General features: G+C 41.2%; 1 protein-coding gene across 2 annotated transcripts in view; it reads right to left on the bottom strand.

Annotated features, from left to right (window-relative positions):
• The window catches only part of LOC115207684 (rap1 GTPase-activating protein 1), a 144,195-nt gene that overhangs the window by 82,686 nt on the left and 39,400 nt on the right, over window positions 1-22,109 (bottom strand). The window contains exon 2 of one of the 2 annotated variants that reach the window (XM_029775050.1): window positions 12,991-13,037. The exons of the other annotated variant lie outside the window; for it this stretch is intronic. The gene's annotated coding sequence lies outside the window, so the exon portion shown is untranslated. The remainder of the gene's footprint in view (window positions 1-12,990; window positions 13,038-22,109) is intronic. 2 annotated transcript variants of the gene reach the window in all.

The following is a 22,109-nucleotide window of genomic DNA, read 5'->3' as shown; positions in this document are numbered from 1 at the left end:
GTCCAGCATCGCCTAGTCCACTGAATGTCGTGAATTCCACAAATGTCTTCTCTGGGACTGCTAGAGAAAAGTATGCATATTACCACATAAATCATTGGGTTGGCGAGAGAGAGAGAGAGGTGGAGCGAGAGAGCGAAAGAAAGAATGAGTGAAAGAAAGAGAAAGTGAGAGGGGAGATGAAAAGAGCGAGAGAGAGAGAGATAAAAAGGGTTGGTACTGTATGTACTTAGATGGTAGAGGGATTTTAAAAATGAGGTTACTGCTGGATAGAGAAGGACATTCTTGACTTTGACGTGCGAGGAGGAGAAAAGGATGACGAAGAGGCTCAGTGTATGTGTGAGTTGAATATCACATGAGCGGCAGGTAGCCTAGCGGTTAAGAGCGTTGGGCCATTAACCCGAAAGGTCGCTAGTTTGATTCCCTGAGCCGAATAGGTGAACAATCTGTCAATGTGCCCTTGAGCAAGGTACTTGACCCTAACTGCTACAGGTACTTAACCCTAATTGCTACAGGGTCCCTGTTAATGGCTAGCCGTGGACACATTCTCCAAGCGTGTTTCAGGGGGAGTGGGATATGCAAAAAACGAATTTCCAATTCACACACTTGTACATGTGTGAAATAGGACAAATGTAAGCGCCCACCTAATTATTATTACATAGGCACAATTCAAGCCTGGAAAATGTAGTTGGAAATAAGGATTCATTCACCTTTATTCTCCCCACCTTTATTGATCAGATTTACAACTGTGAGGAGGGAGGCAGAGGAGAGGAGATAAAGAAGATATATGAAGACACAAATCCTGTGGGACGTGCTAGGATTCTTTGCATGTGACAGCAGAGCAGTGGAAGTATGGCAACACTGCTGAATGACATGGAGAAAATCCCTGCCTGCCTGTGTGTCTCAACTGGACCAACCCACATACTGTACACACTACAGGACAACACATCTACACCACATGCAACACATTTTCAGAGTGGAACACTGAGAGGCAGAGGCCTCTAGGAGAAACAAAAGAGAGGTGGAGAAGGAGGGATAGAATAGACCAAAGCTGACTTATCTTTCAGCTCAACTAGAAAGAGAGCACCCACAGACCAAAGGCATGGGTTAATGACTATGCAGACACATACTGGGAGGGACACAGATTTGAGACCTACTTTAATTTATCCAGAGGAGAGGGACAGACACAGAGAGGGACAGACAGAGTGGGGATGTCTCATCACACTGCTTTATTAAAATAACACAGGCCTGCCTACTAGCTCTCACAACCATTAATAAATAAAATATATTTTTACAACCTTGAGTTGGTCATAGCTACTGTAACAGCATCATATACATTTTGAAAATCATAATGAAAAAGCAATCAACGACAGAACTTCCACAAAATCCACAACTGAATCCCTGGATACTAGCAATAGTGGCAATCAGACCACATGGAAAAGGAGAGGTTGAAAATACTACTGCTTCAAAAGGACTGATCTCACTGGGAGCTTTTGGATGAATGCCAGGTGTGGTTTCCCGGCAACAAGCCACTCTTTGGGGTTTGCTCAACAATGGGCTCTATTGTTTCTTCGGCTGGAGTGTGTTTCAGCACCATGGACAGCAGCACAAGCTTGGTAAGGGGCCAGAGTAGAGTAAAGGAAACATACAGTACACATTCACTCTTTAATTCACAAACACAAGCAATTTCAAATAAGCACACATTAGTCTAGTGGGAGGAAATATCTATGAGTATTTTCCAGATCATGAACCTGATGCTTTTCAATGCCAGCTGTATTGCTGAGGGTATGGACAGTACTGTAAGGGAATGGCCCCTGTGTGCAGTGTGATCCCTGTATCCCCCCCTGAGGGAGATCACAGCCAGATAACCACTAACACACTTCACACACCCGTAAAACATGGGCAATGACTGCTTTAAACATGATCTGAAGACATGCAACATTTATTTAACTAGGCAAGTCAGTTAAGAACAAATTCTTATTTACAATGACAGCCTAGGAACAATGGATAAACTGCCTTGTTCAGGGGAAGAACAACAGATTTCCTGATAGTATCATGAACCACTACGTTTCAGACCACATTCTCTGAATATTCAACAAGTGAGTCCTGGCGATGAGAGAGATAGATCATCAAACTCACTTGAAAATGCAAAGACAAGTTGGCATAAAAACATGCACTATCCATACGAAATGTAATACTGCACAATTCCATCTCGGGCCCAGAAAGCTGACTTCATAAACATTTGTCTTTGTTCTTATTTCCAAAAATTAATCCCACACACTCCATTACTCTGACAGCAGTTTTCCTTTCACTATACAGTACAGTACATACAGTGGCTTGTAAAAGTATTCACCCCCTTGGCATTTTTCCTATTTTGTTGACTTACAACCTGGATTTAAAATGTATTTTTGGGGGGTTTGTATCATTTGATTTACACACTTTGAAGATACAAAATATGTTTTATTTTGAAACAAACAAGAAATAAGACAAAAAAATATATGAAAAACTTAAGCTTGCATAACAGCTGCAAGTCTCTTGGGGTATGTCTCTATAAGCTTGGCACATGTAGCCACTTGGATTTTGCCCATCCTTCAAGGCAAAACTGCTCCAGCTCGTTCAAGTTGGATGGGTTCCACTGGTGTACAGCAATCTTTAAGTCATACCACAGATTCTCAATTGGATTGAGGTCTGGGCTTTGACTAGGCCATTCATAGACATTTAAATGTTTCCCCTTAAACCACTCAAGTGTTGCTTTAGCAGTATGCTTTGGGTCATTGTCCTGCTGGAAGGTGAACCTCTGTCTCAGTCTCAAATCTCTGGAAGACTGAAACAGGTTTCCCTCAATAATTTCCCTGTATTTAGCGCCATCCATCATTCCTTCAATCCTGACCGGTTTCCCAGACCCTGCCGATGAAAAACATCCCCACAGCATGATGCTGCCACCACCACGCTTCACTGTGGGGATGGTGTTCTCTGGGTGATGTGAGGTGTTGGGTTTGCGCCAGACATAGCATTTTCCTTGATGGCCAAAAAAGCTAAATTTTAGTCTCATCTGACCAGAGAACCTTCTTCCATATGTTTGGAGAGTCTCCCACATGCCTTTTGGCAAACACCAAACGTGTTTGCTTATTTTTTTCTTTAAGCTATGGCTTTTTTCTGGACACTCTTCCGTATAACCCAGCTCTGTAGAGTGCACGGCTTAAAGTGGTCCTATAGACAGATACTCCAATCTCCGCTGTGGAGGTTTGCAGCTCCTTCAGGGTTATCTTTGGTCTATTTGTTGCCTCTCTGATTAAAGCTCTCCTTGCCTGGTCCGTGAGTTTTGGTGGGCGGCCCTCTCTTGGCAGGTTTGTGGTGGTGCCATATTCTTACTATTTTTTAATAATGGATTTAATGGTGCTCCGTGGGATGTTCAAAGTTTCGGATATTTTTTTAATAACCCAACCCTGATCTGTACTTCTCCACAACTTTGTCCCTGACCTGTTTGGAGAGCTCCTTGGTCTTCATGGTGCCGCTTGCTTGGGGTTGCAGACTCTGGGGCTTTTCAGAACAGGTGTATATATACTGAGATCATGTGAGAGATCATGTGACACTTAGATTGCAGACAGGTGGACTTTATTTAAGTAATTATGTGACTTCTGAAGGTAATTGTTTGCACCAGATCTTATTTAGCGGCTTTATAGCAAAAGAGGTGAATACATATGCACACACCACTTTTTTTGTTGTTGAAATAAGTCGTTTTTTTCATTTCACTTCACCAATTTAGACTATTTTGTGTATGTTCATTTCATGAAATCCAAATAAAAATCCATTTAAATGACAGGTTGTAATTCAACAAAATAGGAAAAACACCAAGGGGGATGAATACTTTTGCAAGGCACTATAGTACTGTATAAATCATTAGGGAATGGATTGGAGGACAGTGTCTGTGAAAGCTATAAATAGTGTTGGAGAATGAGGGGGCGACTAAAGCAGAGTGACAGAGGTGTGGGTCAACAGCAACATCCCATTTAATCATAATAGTATTCTGCTCAGGGATGAATAACTGCCTCTCCCCCAGTCCACACCAAACCAAACCCAATCACCATGGGTGTGTTGGGAATGATGGATGACCTGAGGCACTGGGACATGCTGAGGGTAAAATATGAGTTTGGATTTGACTTCATGGCATCTAAGCTTGTAGAAATCCAACTCATCCACACAGTGATTTGGCCCCTTGATAATTGAGCGGTATTTCTACCACGGTCTAATGAAAACCAAAAAGCTAAGTGCTATTTGAATGGAGCTTGATGTTTTAATGCAGTGTAAAGTAGTGCCTTGAGACATGAACACTTTTCTAAGACCCATTAAAGCTGTAGTAAATGTTGTTGTTTTTTTAAATCACACAGCAGTGCTGGTTTTACTACCAGCTGGATACAACAAACTAAACCGTAGCATTGGTAATAATATTCCCTAAACCTTTAGTATGGTAGAAAAGAGCTACATAATGGTGAATAATCACATTGAATCAATTCATAAGTCCACTGTCTAAAACTGCTTTTTACACACCTTCAAAAACACAATAATTGGAATGGAATTTTAATATGTTGCTTTAGAAACTGCATTATTAGTGTTGTCTTGTATGATTGATTTAATAAACCATATTCTGTGGCGATATTTTCTGATGGAAATCCGGCTAGTTGCTATTAGGCCCATGATTTGTAATCTTGGTCCTAGGTTGGTTATACCCAGAGCCATATACATGGTCAGGGAGTTGGTCAACCATGGTTTGCCAGTGCTGTGATAAGATAGTGTAAAATAATTAATTAGAATCATTTATCTGCACTGTATGTTTTTACATTTTTTTTTATTGAATATCCGAAACATACAATATACTTGCAGTGAAGCCGCTCCACAACTACATCATACCAGTCATCCAACAGACTCCCATTCAGAGCGACACACAGAAGCATCCAGGGTCAATGACCTGCTCAAGGGTACATTGACAGATGTCCCACCAGGCCAAAAAACGTGAACCCGAACCCTCCAAGATCCCCCCCACAGTTCCCCAATAGCTGTCCCTCAACAATTTGATACCCCTCCCACAGTCCCCCCAAGAAGAAAATAATTAAATAAAAAATACAATTAATTCCATTCCCCACCCCCAAGAACCCCCCCAATGCAACAACAACCAAGAGAATGAACTCAAAAGAAAAAAGAAAAAGACAGAAGAAAACAGAAAACAACAATGCATTTAAAACAAAGGACATCAAGGGCAACTAAAATCATATCAGCAATGCCAACTGTATACAGTTGAAGTCTGAAGTTTACATAAACTTAGGTTGGAGTCATTAAAACTTGTTTTTCAACCACTCCACAAATTTCTTGTTAACCAACTATAGTTTTGGCAAGTCAGTTAGGACATCTACTTTGTGCATGGCACAAGTCATTTTTCCAACAATTGTTTACAGACATATTATTTCACTTATAACTCACTGTATCACAATTCCAGTGGGTCAGAGGTTTACATACACTAAGTTGACTGTGCCTTTAAACAGCTTGGAAAATTCCAGAAAATTATGTCATGGTTTTAGAAGCTTCTGATAGGCTAATTGACATAATTTGAGTCAATTGGAGTCAATTGGAGTTGTACCTGTGGATGTATTTCAAGGCCTACCTTCAAACTCAGTGCCTCTTTGCTTGACATCATGGGAAAATCAAAAGAAATCAGCCAAGACCTCAGAAAATCAATTGTAAACCTCCACAAGTCAGGTTCATCCTTGGGAGCAATTTCCAAACGCCTGAAGGTACCACGTTCATCTGTACAAACAATAGTACGCATGTGTAAACACCATGGGACCACACAGCCGACATACCGCTCAGGAAGGAGACACGTTCTGTCTCCTAGAGATGAACGTACTTTGGTGCGAAAAGTGCAAATCAATCCCAGAACAACAGCAAAGGACCTTGTGAAGATGCTGGAGGAAACAGGTACAAAAGTATCTATATTCACAGTAAAACGAGTCCTATATCGACATAACCTGAAACGCCGCTCAGCAAGGAAGAAGCCTCTGCTCCAAAACCGCCATAAAAAAGCCAGACTACGGTTTGCAACTGCACATGAGGACAAAGATCGTACTTTTAGGGTCAAGTTTGGTGTCAATTTTAGATCAATGCTATGCATTTTCAGCCATTCCTGAACCGGAGACCAGAAACAGGCTACCTGAGGGCAATACCAAAATAAATGGTCTATTGATTCTGTATCCTCACAACAAAATCTGCAGCTTCGATGATTTATGTCCCAAATATTCAACATTTTGTTGGTGGCAAGAATTCTATAAGTCTTGAATCTTGCATTTGTTTTATATATAAAGTCATCTGTACCATGGAATCGGTACATCAAAAACCTCTTCCCAACTATTTTGCAATCTGTATGGCAACATCCTGGTCCTCAAATGAAACTGGTATACTTTCCTATTTATGCTAATTTTTATTCCTCCGCCAGTTTTGATCCTATATATTGGGCAGACAGACCAGTTCCCTACCTCCTCCCGCTGCTACCTGCCTCCTCCATTTTTGGGGTAATGCTGTAATCAATTGGTTGTACTCTTGGAAAGAGCAGACCTTCTCGTACAATTCTGATAACTCCATGAAGGACATAACTCTACCATTCCAATTTACAATATTATTTAAGAACAAAATACCTTATTCAAACATCTTTCCCATAAATACAGGTATTTTATCAACCAGCACATTTGAGGTCAGCCATAATATGTATTCTATCTTTTCAGGGGGATGAAATTGAAATTGTAGCCAGCTCTGCAATGCTTGTTTGAAAAAGAGAGATACTTTGAAAAAAGTATCATTTTCAATTAATCGAAAATGAGACATGGCAATCTGCACAAAGGCAAAAAGGCCATTTTTAAACAATGCTTTTCTTAGTAATCTACTTGAGAACCATTTAGGGTTCAAATAAAACTTTTGAATAAGTGAAGATTTTAGAGAGCGGTTTAGTGCTTTTATATTTAATAATCTCAACCAACCCAATTCATATTCATTATAGAGATAGGCATGTTTTTTTTGTCTGGTTTAGCGTCCCAGAAAAAGCGAAATGTTTTGCTCATATCAGGAGTAGGCCACGCCATAAGTAAGTGAGTAAACAGATATGACTAAGGAGTTAACCTGTTGGGGATAGGGGGCAGTATTTGCACGGTCGGATAAAAAACGCACCCGATTTAATCTGGTTACTACTCCTGCCCAGTAACTAGAATATGCATATAATTATTGGCTTTGGATAGAAAACACCCTAAAGTTTCTAAAACTGTTTGAATGGTGTCTGTGAGTATAACAGAACTCATATGGCAGGCAAAAACCTGAGAAGATTCCTTACAGAAAGTAGCCTGTCTGACCATTCCTTGAGCTTCTTGACTCTGTTTATTGAAGACTGAGGATCTTTGCTGTAACGTGACACTTCCTACGGCTCCCATAGGCTCTCAGAAGGCGGGAAAAAGCTGAATGAATTTTATTTTCTTTCGTCTTTTAACCTAAACACAGATTCCCGGTCGGAATATTATCGCTTTTTTACGAGAAAAATGGCATAAAAATTGATTTTTAACAGCGGTTGACATGCTTCGAAGTACGGTAATGGAATATTTAGAATTTTTTGGTCACGAAATGGGTCGTGCTCGTCACCCTTCTTTACCATTCGGATAGTGTCTTGAACGCACAAACAAAACAGAGGATATTTGGATATAACTATGGATTATTTGGGACCAAACCAACATTTGTTATTGAAGTAGAAGTCCTGGGAGTGCATTCTGACGAAGAACACCAAAGGTAATAACATTTTTCTTATAGTAAATCTGACTTTGGTGAGTGCTAAACTTGCTGGGTGTCTAAATAGCTAGCCCTGTGATGCCAGGCTATCTACTCAGAATATTGCAAAATGTGCTTTCACCAAAAAGCTATTTTAAAATCGGACATATCGAGTGCATAGAGGAGTTCTGTATCTATAATTCTTAAAATAATTGTTATGCTTTTTGTGAACGTTTATCGTGAGTAATTTAGTACATTTTTTGTAAATTCACCGGAGGTTTGCGGGGGTATGCTAGTTCTGAACGTCACATGCTAATGTAAAAAGCTGGTTTTTGATATAAATATGAACTTGATTGAACAAAACATGCATGCATTGTATAACATAATGTCCTAGGTGTGTCATCTGATGAAGATCATCAAAGGTTAGTGCTGCATTTAGCTGTGGTTTGGGTTTTTGTGACATTATATGCTAGCTTGAAAAATGGGTGTCTGATTATTTCTGGCTGGGTACTCTGCTGACATAATCTAATGTTTTGCTTTCGTTGTAAAGCCTTTTTGAAATCGGACAGTGTGGCTAGATTAACGAGAGTCTTGTCTTTAAAATGGTGTAAAATAGTCATATGTTTGAGAAATTGAAGTAATAGCATTTCTAAGGTATTTGAATAACGCGCCACAGGATTCCACTGGCTGTTACGTAGGTGGGACGATTTCGTCCCGCCGACCCTAGTTATGTTCCATAGTTATGTTCAAATATCCTCTGTTTTGTTCTTGCGTTCAAGACACTATCCGAACGGTGACGCGCGGATGCATGTCGTGACAAAAAAATTCAAAATATTCCATTACCGTACTTCGAAGCATGTCAAACGCTGTTTAAATTCAATTTTTATGCGATTTTTCGCGTAAAATAGCAATAATATTCCGACCGGGAGACGTCGTTTTCGTTCAAAGACTCAAAGAAGAAAATGGACTCTTCACGTGCACGCGCGCCCCCGTTTCATTGTTCTCAGATCGACCACTATCCAAATGCGCTACTGTTTTCATTCAACGTTCTGGCGCCTTCTGAGAGCCTATGGGAGCCTTAGAAAATGTCACGTTACAGCAGAGATCCTCTGTTTTCGATAAAGAGAGTATAGAAGGCCAAGAAATGGTCAGAGAGGGCACTTCCTGTATAGAATCCTCTCAGGTTTTGGCCTGCCATATGAGTTCTGTTATACTCACAGACGCCATTCAAACAGTTTTAGAAACTTTAGGGTGTTTTTTATCCAAATCAAACAATTATATGCATATTCTAGTTTCTGCGCAGGAGTAATAACCAGATTAAATCGGGTACGTTTTTTATCCGGATGTGAAAATACTGCCCCCTACCCTAGAGAGGTTAAAATATGAAATTATTGTTAATCTAACTGCACTGTCCAATTTACAGTAGGCTTTACAGCGAAAGCATGCCATGCGATTGTTTGAGGACGGCGCCCCACATCAAAATATTTTTCCACTGGCACAGGTTTCATAAATTCACAAATAGGGATTAAATATTGACTTACTTTTTGAAAATCTTCCTCTGATTTGTCATCCAAAGGGTCCCAGCTACAACATGTAGTGTTGTTAGATAAAATCCTTCTTTATATCCCAAAAAGTCTTTAGTTGGAGCCATCAATTTGAGTAAGTAATTGAGTTGTTCAACATGCAGAGAAATGAATCCAAAAAGCTACCGCAAAACTTTGTTAAAACAAGTCAAAATGTGTTTCTATTTAATCCTCAGATACCCTAAAATGTACTTAAACTATAATATTTCATACGGAAAGAAGCATGTTCCATTGGAAGAGCATGGGCTCTCAAATGTTTTAAAATTCCGGTTGGTTTTTCTTTGGATTTTCTCCTACCATATCTATTGTGTTATAGTCTCCTACATTATGTTAACATTTCAATAAACGTCAGAGTGTTTTCTTTCCAATGGTACCAATTATATGCATATCCTGGCTTCAGGGTCTGAGCAACAGGCAGTTTACTTTGGGCACGTCAGTCAGGCGGTAATTGAGAAAGATAGAGCCTAGTCTGATGAAGAAGTTTTAAAAGGCTAATTGATCATTAGAAAACCCTTTTGCAATTATGTTAGCACAGCTGAAAACTGTTGTGCTGATTAAAAACTGTCCTTCTTTAGACTAGTTGAGTATCTGGAGCATCAGCATTTTTGTGGGTTCGATTACAGGCTCAAAATGGCCAGAAACAAAGTACTTTCTTCCGAAACTTGTCAGTCTATTCTTGTTTTGAGAAATGAAGGCTATTCCATGCGAGAAATTGCCAAGAAACTGAAGATCTCGTACAACGCTGTGTACTACTCCCTTCACAGAACAGCACAAACGGGCTCTAACCAGAATAGAAGTGGGAGGAGTGGGAGGCCACGGTGCACAACTGAGCAAAAGGACAAGTACATTAGAGTGTCTAGTTTGAGAAACAGACATCTCACAAGTCCTCAATTGGCAGCTTCATTAAATAGTATCCGCAAAACACCAGTCTCAACGTCAGCAGTGAAGAGGTGATTCCGGGATGCTGGTATTCTAGGCAGAGTTGCAAAGGAAAAGCCATATCTCAGACTGGCCAAATAAAAGATTAAGATGGGCAAAAGTACACAGACACTGGACAGGGGAACTCTGCCTAGAAGGCCAGCATCCCAGAGTCACCTCTTCACTGTTGACATTGAGACTGGTGTTTTGCGGGTACTATTTAATGAAGCTGCCAGTTCATTGCAACACAGCCCGGGATCGAACACGGATCTGTAGTGACGCCTCTAGCACTGGAATGCAGTGCATTCGACTGCTGCGCCACTCGGGAGGCAAGTGTAATTTTAACAGAGCTCAGATTTACTTCGAAGTGCATTCACCCTAATGCTTATACCTATCAAGTTGTTTCAGATCTACACAAGTGCTTAGGGCGGAAGGGTTAGGTATTCTTCTGGACAAGGCCTAACTACGAGCAGTTATTGTGGTGACGTTACTTCCAGAGGCAATTTGGAACTCGGTAGTGAGTGTTGCAACCGAGGACAGATGATTTTTAAACGCTACGCACTTCAGCCCTCGGAGGTCCCGTTCTGTGAGCTTGTGTGGCCTACCACTTCGCGGCTGAGCCATTGTTGCTCATAGACGTTTTCACTTCACAATAACAGCACTTACAGTTGACTCTAGCAGGGCAGAAACTTGACAACTGACTTGATTTTAGCAACAGGTGTAGCTGAAATTGCCAAATCCACTAATTTGAAGGGCTGTTCACATACTTTTGTATATATAGTGTATATTGCTAAGAATGTGAGAGTAGGGTGACTCCCCTAGCGTGTCTCGAACCCAGGCCACAAGCACAAATGACGAACGCCCTAACAACTGTCTCAATAAGGGATATCTCTTTGGCATGTGCTTATTAGGCCAGTATAGTTAGGCCCTGTCCAGAAGAAAACCTAACCCTTCCTCCCTAGGCACTTAGATCTGAAACAACTTGATAGGTATAAGCAATAGGGTGAATGCACTTTGAAGTAAATCTCAACTCTGTTAAAAGTACACTCGCCTCCCGAGTGGCGCAGCGGTCTAAGGCACTGCATTCAAATGCTAGAGGCATCACTACATATCTGGGTTTGATCCCGGGCTGTGTCGCTGATCCCGGGCTGTGACTGGCCGGAGCACAAATGGCCCAGCGTTGTCCGGGTTAGGGGAGGGCTTGGCTGGCTCTAGCTACTCCTTGTGGCAGGCCGGGTGCATGCACGCTGACTTCGGTCGCCAAATGTACTGTGTTTCCTCCGACACATTGGTGTGCGGCTGGCTTCCGGGTTAAGCGAGCAGTGTGTCAACAAGCAGTATGACTTGGCAGGGTCATGTTTCAGAGGACGCATGGCTCTCGACCTTGGCCCCTCCCGAGTCTGTATGGGAGCTGCAGTAATGGGACAAGACTGTAACTACCAATTGGGGAGAAAAAGTACACTCAAGAATTTATTTTTATTGATTATAGTGAGTCAGGAGTATCATTAAAACAGGTTAATATGCCCTACCAACATCATACAACTATAAACAAAGCCCTTAAATTGTTGAAATTAGTAAATAATAAGAGAATAGTCAAACTAACTGATTACTGACACAAACATATTGGCGCAGTAGGAAAGTCTGAATGCCGTGAACCAAGAGGTTGTGTGTTCTCATCCCAGGTAAGGACATCCTGAATAATAAATACTGTATAAATGAACACGCACAATGTAACAATGTGTGTCAAATATGTCAATTAAAAGCAGAGTGTGTGTGTGTGTCCCTAACCTTGCCAACGGACAAAAAAGCTGTAAATGGATCAATGGTTCACCAATTAGGGCCTTGGCGGGCTTAGCAACTGTAACAAGGCGTGATGTGTAATGAAACATGTCCAGAACATATTGTATATTGTGAGAACACAACCGTAAGAGAATGTGGGCGAACTTTAACACCAAAATATGCTAAAAAAAAGGTTACCCGATTTCTGCTAACATAGATAGAATGTTCGTTCCCCTAGCTAATGGAAAACTCGACGCTCAAACATTACGGGTAACATTATAAAAATGTTCTCTCTTCCCTAGAATTTTTAGCTGGGCAGGGAAACTGAAGACCTATTTCTCCTATAAATAGAACAATCATACAGCCTGGTTGGAGTTCTGAGTATAGCCCATTCTCTAAAACTCCTGAGAAGACAGGCATGGCAGGTCAGTGTACTCATTGCAGTTGAAAATACAGGAGGCATTATAGTACATCACACAGGCAAAGCGCCTGCTGCCTCTGGACAAATGAAACACTCACATCAAAACACAACTATCCATCCCTCTACAAATGGATTCAGTACTGAGACGCGTGACAGACAGCAGGGACTAAAGCCATGCATACTCCTCCTGCTGCTGCCTCCATGCTGGGGCAATAATCTGAGCCCATGGAGTCACCAGACTGGCCAGCCCCATTTCAAACGCCACAGGACATAACCTTGAGCCATCCTCACTGCCGCTTCTGCCGCTCACATCAAGAGCAGGAAATAGAGCAGCAAGTGTGCCTGCCTGTTCATGGCCAACAGACAAAACTGACAACCCCAAAAGTGTCTGTCAGGTCACCAAACAAACACAGCACATGTTCAACAAACAGCTTGATTTAATTTCTCTCTCAATACTGTCAGAAGTTAAACAGTGTGATAACATGTTCATTGTCTTACCTGTTTAATGTCTGTGTATTCTCCTCTTCCTGATTCCCGGAAAATACCTTTAAATCACAAAGAAATGTAAACATCTTAATTAACACCTTATTGTGATGGGCCCATTTCAGGATTTGGTGTATTCCACTATCAGCATCATCAGTGTCGGAATAATTTTACCTTGCCTAAAATAATTGGTTGACTACACACTAAACAGCATAGTGCTTCTAATGCCATGTTTCTACACAAGTAAACTGAATTGAACTGTCAGCTGTTTGCATTATGAAAATAAATTATTCCTAAAGTGCTGGGAAAAGTATCAGGTGGTTCCATTGTGTGTGTTAATGGGAATGCACATGGGCAGTCAACATCACAAGTTAATGCCAGAGCAAAGCCACCATGACAATTCTCACATTGGGCCCGGATACTTGATATGGAAGGCAACATAAATAGTCAAACACACTGTGCATGAAAATGTCCACATAATTAATATACTGTAGCATGTAAAAACAAAATCTATATGTACATTATATAGGCTACATTGTGTGTATCTGCATAGGCTCTGGGGTGATGTACAAGCCAAGCCATGAAAACTAGTATGCCTTTCAGTCTCTGGAGCCTTTGAAGATTCTAATTCTTAAAAAAAAAAAAAATCCAGAAAAAAAAAAATGGATTCCCATCCATATCGTATCATGGGCTCCTAAGGTCTGTTTCACACCTGTGAGAAAGACTTAAAGCTACTGTATGCAGTCTGTAAATTGAGCTGTACTTCGATAATGCAGACACAGTTGAGACTAGTCAAATCTAAATCAAATCAGGTAAAAGAAGGATTTGAGACAATTTAGGCATTTTTTTAACCTTTATTTTATCAGGAAGTCATACTGATACCAATGTCACTTTTACAGTTGAGCCCTGAATTACATAAATTACAGAAAATACACAAATCAAAATTGAAATAAAAAAATGCAAGAAAGAAAAACATGGTCATAAAAAACAAACACATTTATCAGTAATGAGGTCCTCAATTAGCTTTCTGAATTGCCAAAAATTGGCACCAAAACAACAGATTTAAGAACATTTTTGTCGCACCCTGATCTGTTTCACCTGTCTTTGTGCTTGTCTCCACCCCCCTCTAGGTGTTTCCCATCTTCCCCATTATCTCCAGTGTATTTATTCCTGTGTTCTCTGTTTGTCTGTCCCCAGTTTGTCTTGCCTAGCCTACTAGTGGGTACTCCTGTTTCTCCTCTAGTCCCTGATTTTGACCATTCTGCCTGCCCTGAGCCTGCATGCAGTTCTGTACTTTGTGACACTGACCTTGATTACTGACCTCTGCCTGCCTGCTGTTCAAACCTTTCGGACTCTGCTATGGATTACTGACCTCTGCCTGCCCTTGACCTGTCGTTTGCCTACCCCCTGTTTTTGTAAAACTTTTGTTACTTCTAACTGTCTGCATCTCGGTCTTCTCCTGAACCTTGATAATATTGAAGATTGTTCCACAATAAGGTGCAAGAAAAGTAAAAGCTGATTTATCTAACTCCGAGACCAAAGGAATTTCCAGAGTTAGCAATCCCTGAGACCGGGCATGGTAAATCGTATGTCTAGTTTAGTAAAGATGTTAGGTACAGTGGGTCTTTTGTGCAAGGGCTTTATAAATGAAAATAAGGCGATGTTTGTTTATTTATTTTAATTTCACCTTTATTTAACCAGGTAGGCCAGTTGAAAACAAGTTCTCATTTACAACTAAGACCTGGCCAAGATAAAGCAAAGCAATGCGACAAAAACAACAGACTCACACATAAACAAAAGTACAGTCAATAACACAATAGAAAAATCTATGTACAGTGTGTGCAAATGTAGAAGATTAGGGAGATAAGGCAATAAATAGGCCATGGAGGCAAAATAATTACAATGTAGCATTACATCTGGAGTGATAGCTGTGCAGATGATGATGTGCAAGTAGAGATACTGGGGTGCAAAAGAGCAAAAAGATAACAATATGGGGATGAGGTAGTTGGGTGTGCTATTTACAGATAGGCTGCGTACAGGTACAGTGATCGGTAGGCTGCTCTGATAGCTGATGCTTAAAACCTGTTAAGGTATAGGGGGCAGTATTATCACGGCCGGATGAAAAGCATGCCCAGAGTAAACTGCCTAATACTCGGGCCCAGAGTCAAATATTTGCATATTATTTGTAGATTTGGATAGAAAACACTCTGAAGTTTCTAAAACTGTTTGAATGATGTCTGTGAGTATAACAGAACTCATATGGCAGGCAAAAACCTGAGAAAAATCCAACCAGGAAGTGGGAGATCTGACACTTGTAGTCTTTCAAACCATTGCCTATTGAAACTACAGTGTCTGTGGGGTCATTGTGCACTTCCTAAGGCTTCCACTAGATGTCAACAGTCTTTAGAAAGTTGTTAGAGGCTTTTATGGTGACATTTGAGGGAATAACAGCCGGTTCAAGCAGTGAACTGTCTGAGGTCATGTAGTTACTTCATGCGCGTTCTTCTGTAATGAATACTCTATTGTCCGGTTGGAATATTATCGACTTTTTATGTTAAAAACACCCTAAGGATTGATTGTAAACATCGTTTGACATGTTTCTACAAACAGTAATGGAACTTTTGAGCTTTTCGTCTATTGATTTGCGCCCCCTCCTCGTGCCTTTGGAATAGTGTTCTGGACGCGCCAACAAAACGGAGGTATTTGGACATAAATTATGGACTTTATCGAACAAATTAACATTTCTTGTGGAAGTGGGAGAACTGCGAGTGCATTCCGCCGAAGATCAGCAAAGGTAAGGAAAGATTTATAACACTAATTTAGAGTTTTATTGATGCCATGACTTGACGGGTAGCTGTATAGCTTGCATTGATGGCTGAGTTCTGTACTCAGAATATTGAACAATGTGCTTTCGCCGAAAAGCTATTTTAAAATCTGACACAGCGGTTGCATTAAGGAGTAGTATATCTATAATTCTTAAAATAATTGTTATATATTTTGTCAACGTTTATGATGAGTATTTCTGTAAATTAATGTGCACATTCACCGGTAGTATTGGGAGGCAAACATTTTCTGAACATCACGCGCCAATGTAAAATGATGTTTTTGGATATAAATATGAACTTTATCGAACAAAACATACATGTATTGTGTAACATAATGTCCTAGGAGTGTCATCTGATGAAGATCGTCAAAGGTTAGTGCTTAATTTTAGCTGTATTTCTGGTTTTTGTGACGCCTCTCCTTGCTAGGAAAATGGCTGTGTGGCTTTTCTTGTTTAGGTGGTGTGCTAACATAATCTAATGTTTTGCTTTCGCTGTAAAGCCTTTTTGAAATCGGACAATGTGGTTGCATTAAGGAGAAGTATATCTTTAAAATGGTGTAAAATAGTCGTATGTTTGAGAATGAGATTTTTGATGTTTTGTATTTCGCGTCCTGCTATCCCATTGGCTGTTGGCTAGGTGTCCCGCTGGCGGAATGGGGTTCCGCTAGCGGAACGTCTGTCCTCAACAGGTTAAAGTTAGAGAGGGAGATAAAAGTCTCCAGCTTCAGTGATTTTTTTTTTGCAATTCGTTCCAGTCATTGGCAACAGAGAACTGGAAGGAAAGGCGGCCAAAGGAAGTGTTGGATTTGGGGATGACCAGTGAAATATACATGCTGGATCGCGTGCTACGGGTGGGTGTTGCTATGGTGACCGGTGAGCTGAGATAAGGCAGGGCTTTACCTAGCAAAGACTTATAGATGACCTGGAGCCAGTGGGTTTGGCGAAGAATATGTAGCGAGGGCCAGCAAACGAGAACATACAGGTCGCAGTGGTGGGTAGTATATGGGGCTTTGGTGACAAAACGGATGGGACTGTGATAGACTACATCCAATTTACTGAGCAGAGTGTTGGAGGCTATTTGGTAAATGATATCGCCGAGGTCGAGGATTGGTAGGATAGTCAGTTTTACGAGGGTATGTTTGGCAGCATGAGTGAAGGAGGCTTTGATGCAAAATAGGAAGCGATTCTAGATTTAATTTTGGATTGGAGATGCTTAATGTGAGTCTTGAAGGAGAGTTTACAGTCTAACCAGACAGCTAGGTATTTGTAGTTGTCCAGATATTCTAGGTCAGAACCGTCCAGAGTAGTGATGCTAGTCGGGAGGGCGGGTTTTACTAGCATTTAGTTTTACTAGCATTTAAAAGCAGTTGGAGGCCATGGAAGGAGTGTTGTATGGCATTGAAGCTCATCTGGAGGTTAGTTAACACAGTGTCCAAAGAAGGGCCAGATGTATACAGAATGGTGTCGTAGAGGTGGATCAGAGAATCACCAGCAGCAAGAGCAACATCATTGATATCATTGATATATACATAGAAAAGAGTCGGCCCAAGAATTGAGTCGGCCCAATCATTGATATATACATAGAAAAGAGTCGGCCCAAGAATTGAACCCTGTGGCACCCCCATAGAGACTGTCAGAGGTCCGGACAACAGGCCCTCCGATTTGACACACTGAACTCTATCTGAGAAGTAGTTGGTGAACCAGGCGAGGCAATAATTTGCGAAACCAAGGCTATTGAGTCTGCCGATAAGAATGCGGTGATTGACAGAGTCGAAAGCCTTGGCCAGGTCGATGAAGACGGTTTCACAGTACTGTCTTTTATCGATGGCGGTTATGATATCATTTAGGACCTTGAGTGTGGCTGAGGTGCACCCATGACCAGCTCTGAAACCAGATTGCATAGCGGAGAAGGTACGGTGGAATTCGAAATGGTCAGTGATCTGTTTGTTAACTTGACTTTCAAAGATTTTAGAAAGGCAGGGCAGGATGGATTATAGGTCTATAACAGTTTGGGTCTAGAGTGTCTCCCCCTTTGAAGAGGGGGATGACCGCGGCAGCTTTCCAATCTTTGGGGATCTCAGACGATACGAAAGAGAGGTTGAACAGGCTAGTAATATGGTTTACAACAATTTGGGCGGATAGTTTTAGAAAGAGAGGGTCCAGATTATCTAGCCCAGCTGATTTGTAGGGATCCAGATTTTGCAGCTCTTTCAGAACATCAGCTGTCTGGATTTGAGTGAAGGAGAAGCGGGGGGGGGGGGGCTTGGGCAAGTTTGCTGCAGGGGGTGCAGAGCTGTTGGCCAGGGTAGGGGTAGCCAGGTGGAAAGCATGGTCAGCTGTAGAAAAATGTTTATTGAAATTATTGATTATTGTAGATTTATCGGTAGTGACAGTGTTTCCTAGCCTCAGTGCAGTGGGCAGCTGGGAGGAGGTGCTCTTATTCTCCATGGACTTTACAGTGTCCCAAAACTTTTTGGAATTAGTGCTACATGATGCAATGTATCAACCTACGTGATAAACTGCATCCAATGGCTTAAATGAATTGGCAGCTGCGTTCATATAGATGATGTCGCCATAGTCTAGGACCGGTAGGAATGTCGACTGAATAATCTGCTTTCTACTATTTAGCGAGAGGCAGGACCTATTTATTTCCATAGCTTCTTAACTCATCAATATGCTTTTTAAAGGACAGCTTTTCATCTATCCAGATGCCAAGATATTTGTAAGCAGGGACACGATCAATATGGACACAATCCAAATGACATATGCTTAAATCAGAGTTATTTTTATGCACTCTAGAGAACAACATATACCTAGTTTAAACTGCATTCAATACACATTTCAGGTCAAAGTTTTTCTGTAATACAATGAAGGCAGATTGTAGTTCAGATAGAGCCTGGTCAACTGTGGGAGCAATATCATACACAACAGCATCATCGGCATACAAATGCAGGTAAAAAAAATAGTCAATATTGTTAATGTAAACAGTAAAAAGTACAGGACCCAGAATCGACCCCGGCGGGACACCTTTCATAATATCCAGGAAATCGGATTTAACACCATCAGTAGACACACATTGAGTTCTGTCAAATCATTTTTAAACCAGTTACATGCAGCCTGTTCTAGGCCAATTGAGAAAAGACTTTGAATTAGCAGAGTGATCAAAAGCCTTTGACAGGTCAATGAAGAGTGCAGCACAATGTTGCCTTTTATCCATAAAGTTAACCACATCATTTATAAATAGGGATGCAGCAGAGATAGTGCTATGACCTGATCTAACACCCGACTGATTTAGAATACCTTTCAAAGATAAGATCTTAGCTGAGAATTAATCAAGGATTCTAATATTTTAGCTAGGCAAGAAATGTAGAAATCGGGCGATAATTATTTAGGTCACCACCTTTCTGAAGTAGGAGTACATGGGCCGCCTTCCAAACCTTGGGGATAGTACCAAATATAATTGTCAGGTAAAAAATATGGGTTAATGATTCAGCAAATCAGGGGGGCAGAGAGCTGGATCCAGAATATCAGCCCCAGTCATTTTTTTAAACATAAATCTTAAGCAAGGCATCAAGCACATCACATATAGTAAATTGTTGAAATGAAAACAAAGATTCACTAGAAGTTGACAGGTTAACCGTCGAGTCAGCTAGAGGCTGTCACAGGAAAGAGCAGTCGATTGATTGACCAGGGTCAATTAAACCAGTTTCACTTGAATAAAAAGCCTGCCGAGATAAAATGATGACTAAAAGCATCACTTATCCCATTCTTCTCAGTTATGATGCCAGAGCCCTACAGAACTTGCTTATGCAGGGAAAAAGAAGAACTTGTACCCTTCAGTGCATTTACTGTTTTCCAACATTTAGAAGGATCACCAGTCAGATATAGCGCTTACAGTAGCTTGATTTAGCTTCCTTAATCGAGATAGTACATCTGTTTCTCATGGATGGTTGGACATTGTGTGTGTGTGCCTTTCCGAGGGTGAATGGGCAAGACAAAAGATTTAAGTGCCTTTGAACAGGGTATGGTAGCAGGTGCCAGGCACACCGGTTTGAGTGTGTCAAGAACCGCAATGCTGCTGGGTTTTTCACGCTCAACCGTTTCCCGTATGTATCAAGAATGGTCCACCACGCAAAGGACATTCAGCCAACTTGACACAACTGTGGGGAGCATTGGAGTCAACATGGGCCAGCATCCCTGTGGAACACTTTCCGCACCTTGTAGTCCATGCCCCGATGAATTGAGGCTGTTCCAAGGGCAAAGGGGGGTGCAACTCAATATTAGGAAGGTGTTCCCAATGTTTTGTACACTCAGTGTATTTGCTGCAGAGTTGAGTTTATTGGATCTTATTATGCTGTATTTAAAACAGACAGTCAGGTGTTGAACAAGTAATAAATAATGTACTCAGACAACTATTATTATGAATATACCACCATCATCAGTTATCCTGTAATCTGTCAGCCTATATGTAATTAGTGGGAAATAATAATGTAGGTAATTAGTTTGTCTCTTATCAGGATGGAGGTCTGGGCTAGCTGCACTCATTTACTCCTTGGCAATGAGAAGCTGGAGGGGGAGACCAAGGACAATCAGCACAAAATCGATTAAGTCCAGGGTGATGGGAAAAAACTATGGAGAACTTTGAATTTCATAATGGGTAAGATGCCTCTTTTGTTAAATCAGAGCGTATTTTTATTATGAAACCACGTGACATTGCAAATTACTTAAATCAATATTTTGACGTGCAAAGTGGACAAGTTGAGAAATGCCATGAGTCCAACTGATGGCTCTCTGTCATATACACTTATAAAAGGCTGAATCATGAATGAGAGGCATTGCAAGTTAGAGTTTTACCAAGTAGAAAAAGGAGAGGTTGAAAGGATGCTGTTTTCTCTTTCTGATGATAAGTCACCAGAAACAGATCATCTTGATGGCAAACTGCTTAGAGTTACAGCCAACCACATATCCACCCCAATTTGTCATATTTTTTATTCAGTATGGGCCATTCTACTGCCAATGTTTGTCTATGGAGATTGCATGGCTGTGTGCTCGATTTTTAAATACCTGTTAGCAACAGGTGTGGCTGAAATAGCCGAATCCACTAATTTGAAGGGGTGTCCACATACTATTGGCCATGCAGTTGTCACAGGTTCCAACGAGAGTGGCGCCCCTTCTCGTCGGGCGGCACTCGGCGGTCGTCGTCGCCGGCCAATTAGCTGCCACCGATCGTTGTTTCTGTGTCGTTTAGTTTTGTCTGTCTGTTCCGCACCTGTTTTGTGTATGTCATTAGTGGGGACTTATTTAATGTATGTTTTCAGTTGGGATTTTGTGCGGGATTGTTTATTGTCTACGTTGTGTTACCGACAGTTTTGTCGAGGGATTTACCGGGCTGCGCTCCTTGCCTTTTTGTGTCTTGGAATTATATTTTGTGTTTTATGGGCGCAGTTAAAGAAATACGTGAACTTTGTATAGCGCCCTGTGCTTTTCGGCGTTTGTGTGTGTCAGTTGTATTAAAAGACACTCACCTCCAGCACCTCTGTCTCCTGCAGTTGATTCCGCCTATCCGCCAGTCCAAATCAGTCGTGACAGCAGTGTAGGTTCTTGATGTGCGGGCTGTGCCCAGAAGTCTGGAACGAGTTAAAGGCTATTCCACTAATTTGTTACGCGACGTCGCCAAGCCAATAGATGGCGCTGCTGTTATGTGTATCTGAGTGTGATACTATATAGCACCAGCGAGCCAAGTTACACAATACTTACTATGCACTGAATTGAGCTGTATGCATGTTACCGAGTGATGCTTAAGTAAATACTTTATAATCAACATTACCTTGGTCTTGTAAAGAACTAATAGCACTCAAAACATGGAGTCAGAAGTCAGAACCAAATAGGTATATCGTAGACTAATCAAAATGACACACGGATAAATTCTCAGTAGGAAGGGACGTGCCAATTTTCTAACCAGCTACAAAAAATAATAACGCCAACAATGGCTTACCTGGTAATTCCAGTACCAGAGCCTATGGACATGAAGGGCGATGCATACAACAACTGGACATTTTTTCGACGCAAATGGGAAAACTATGGGATAGCTACCGGTCTGGACTAAAAGGAAGCAAATGTCCGCATAGCAACTCTGCTAACCGTGATGGGAAAGGAATGTAATCTCTTACAGCGGCATTTGCATATGCCAGAAGCAGATAGAACTGACCCGGTAAAAATTATAGAGGCGCTACAGCAACACTTTGAGCCATCCAGGATTCTATGAGAGGTATATGTTAAATGCTTGTCAACAAAGTCAATGTGAAACAAC

This window comes from Salmo trutta, chromosome 14, assembly GCF_901001165.1.
Source record: "Salmo trutta chromosome 14, fSalTru1.1, whole genome shotgun sequence".
NCBI classification, from domain to species: Eukaryota; Metazoa; Chordata; class Actinopteri; order Salmoniformes; family Salmonidae; genus Salmo; species Salmo trutta.
This window is presented reverse-complemented; position numbering and strand designations above follow the sequence as displayed.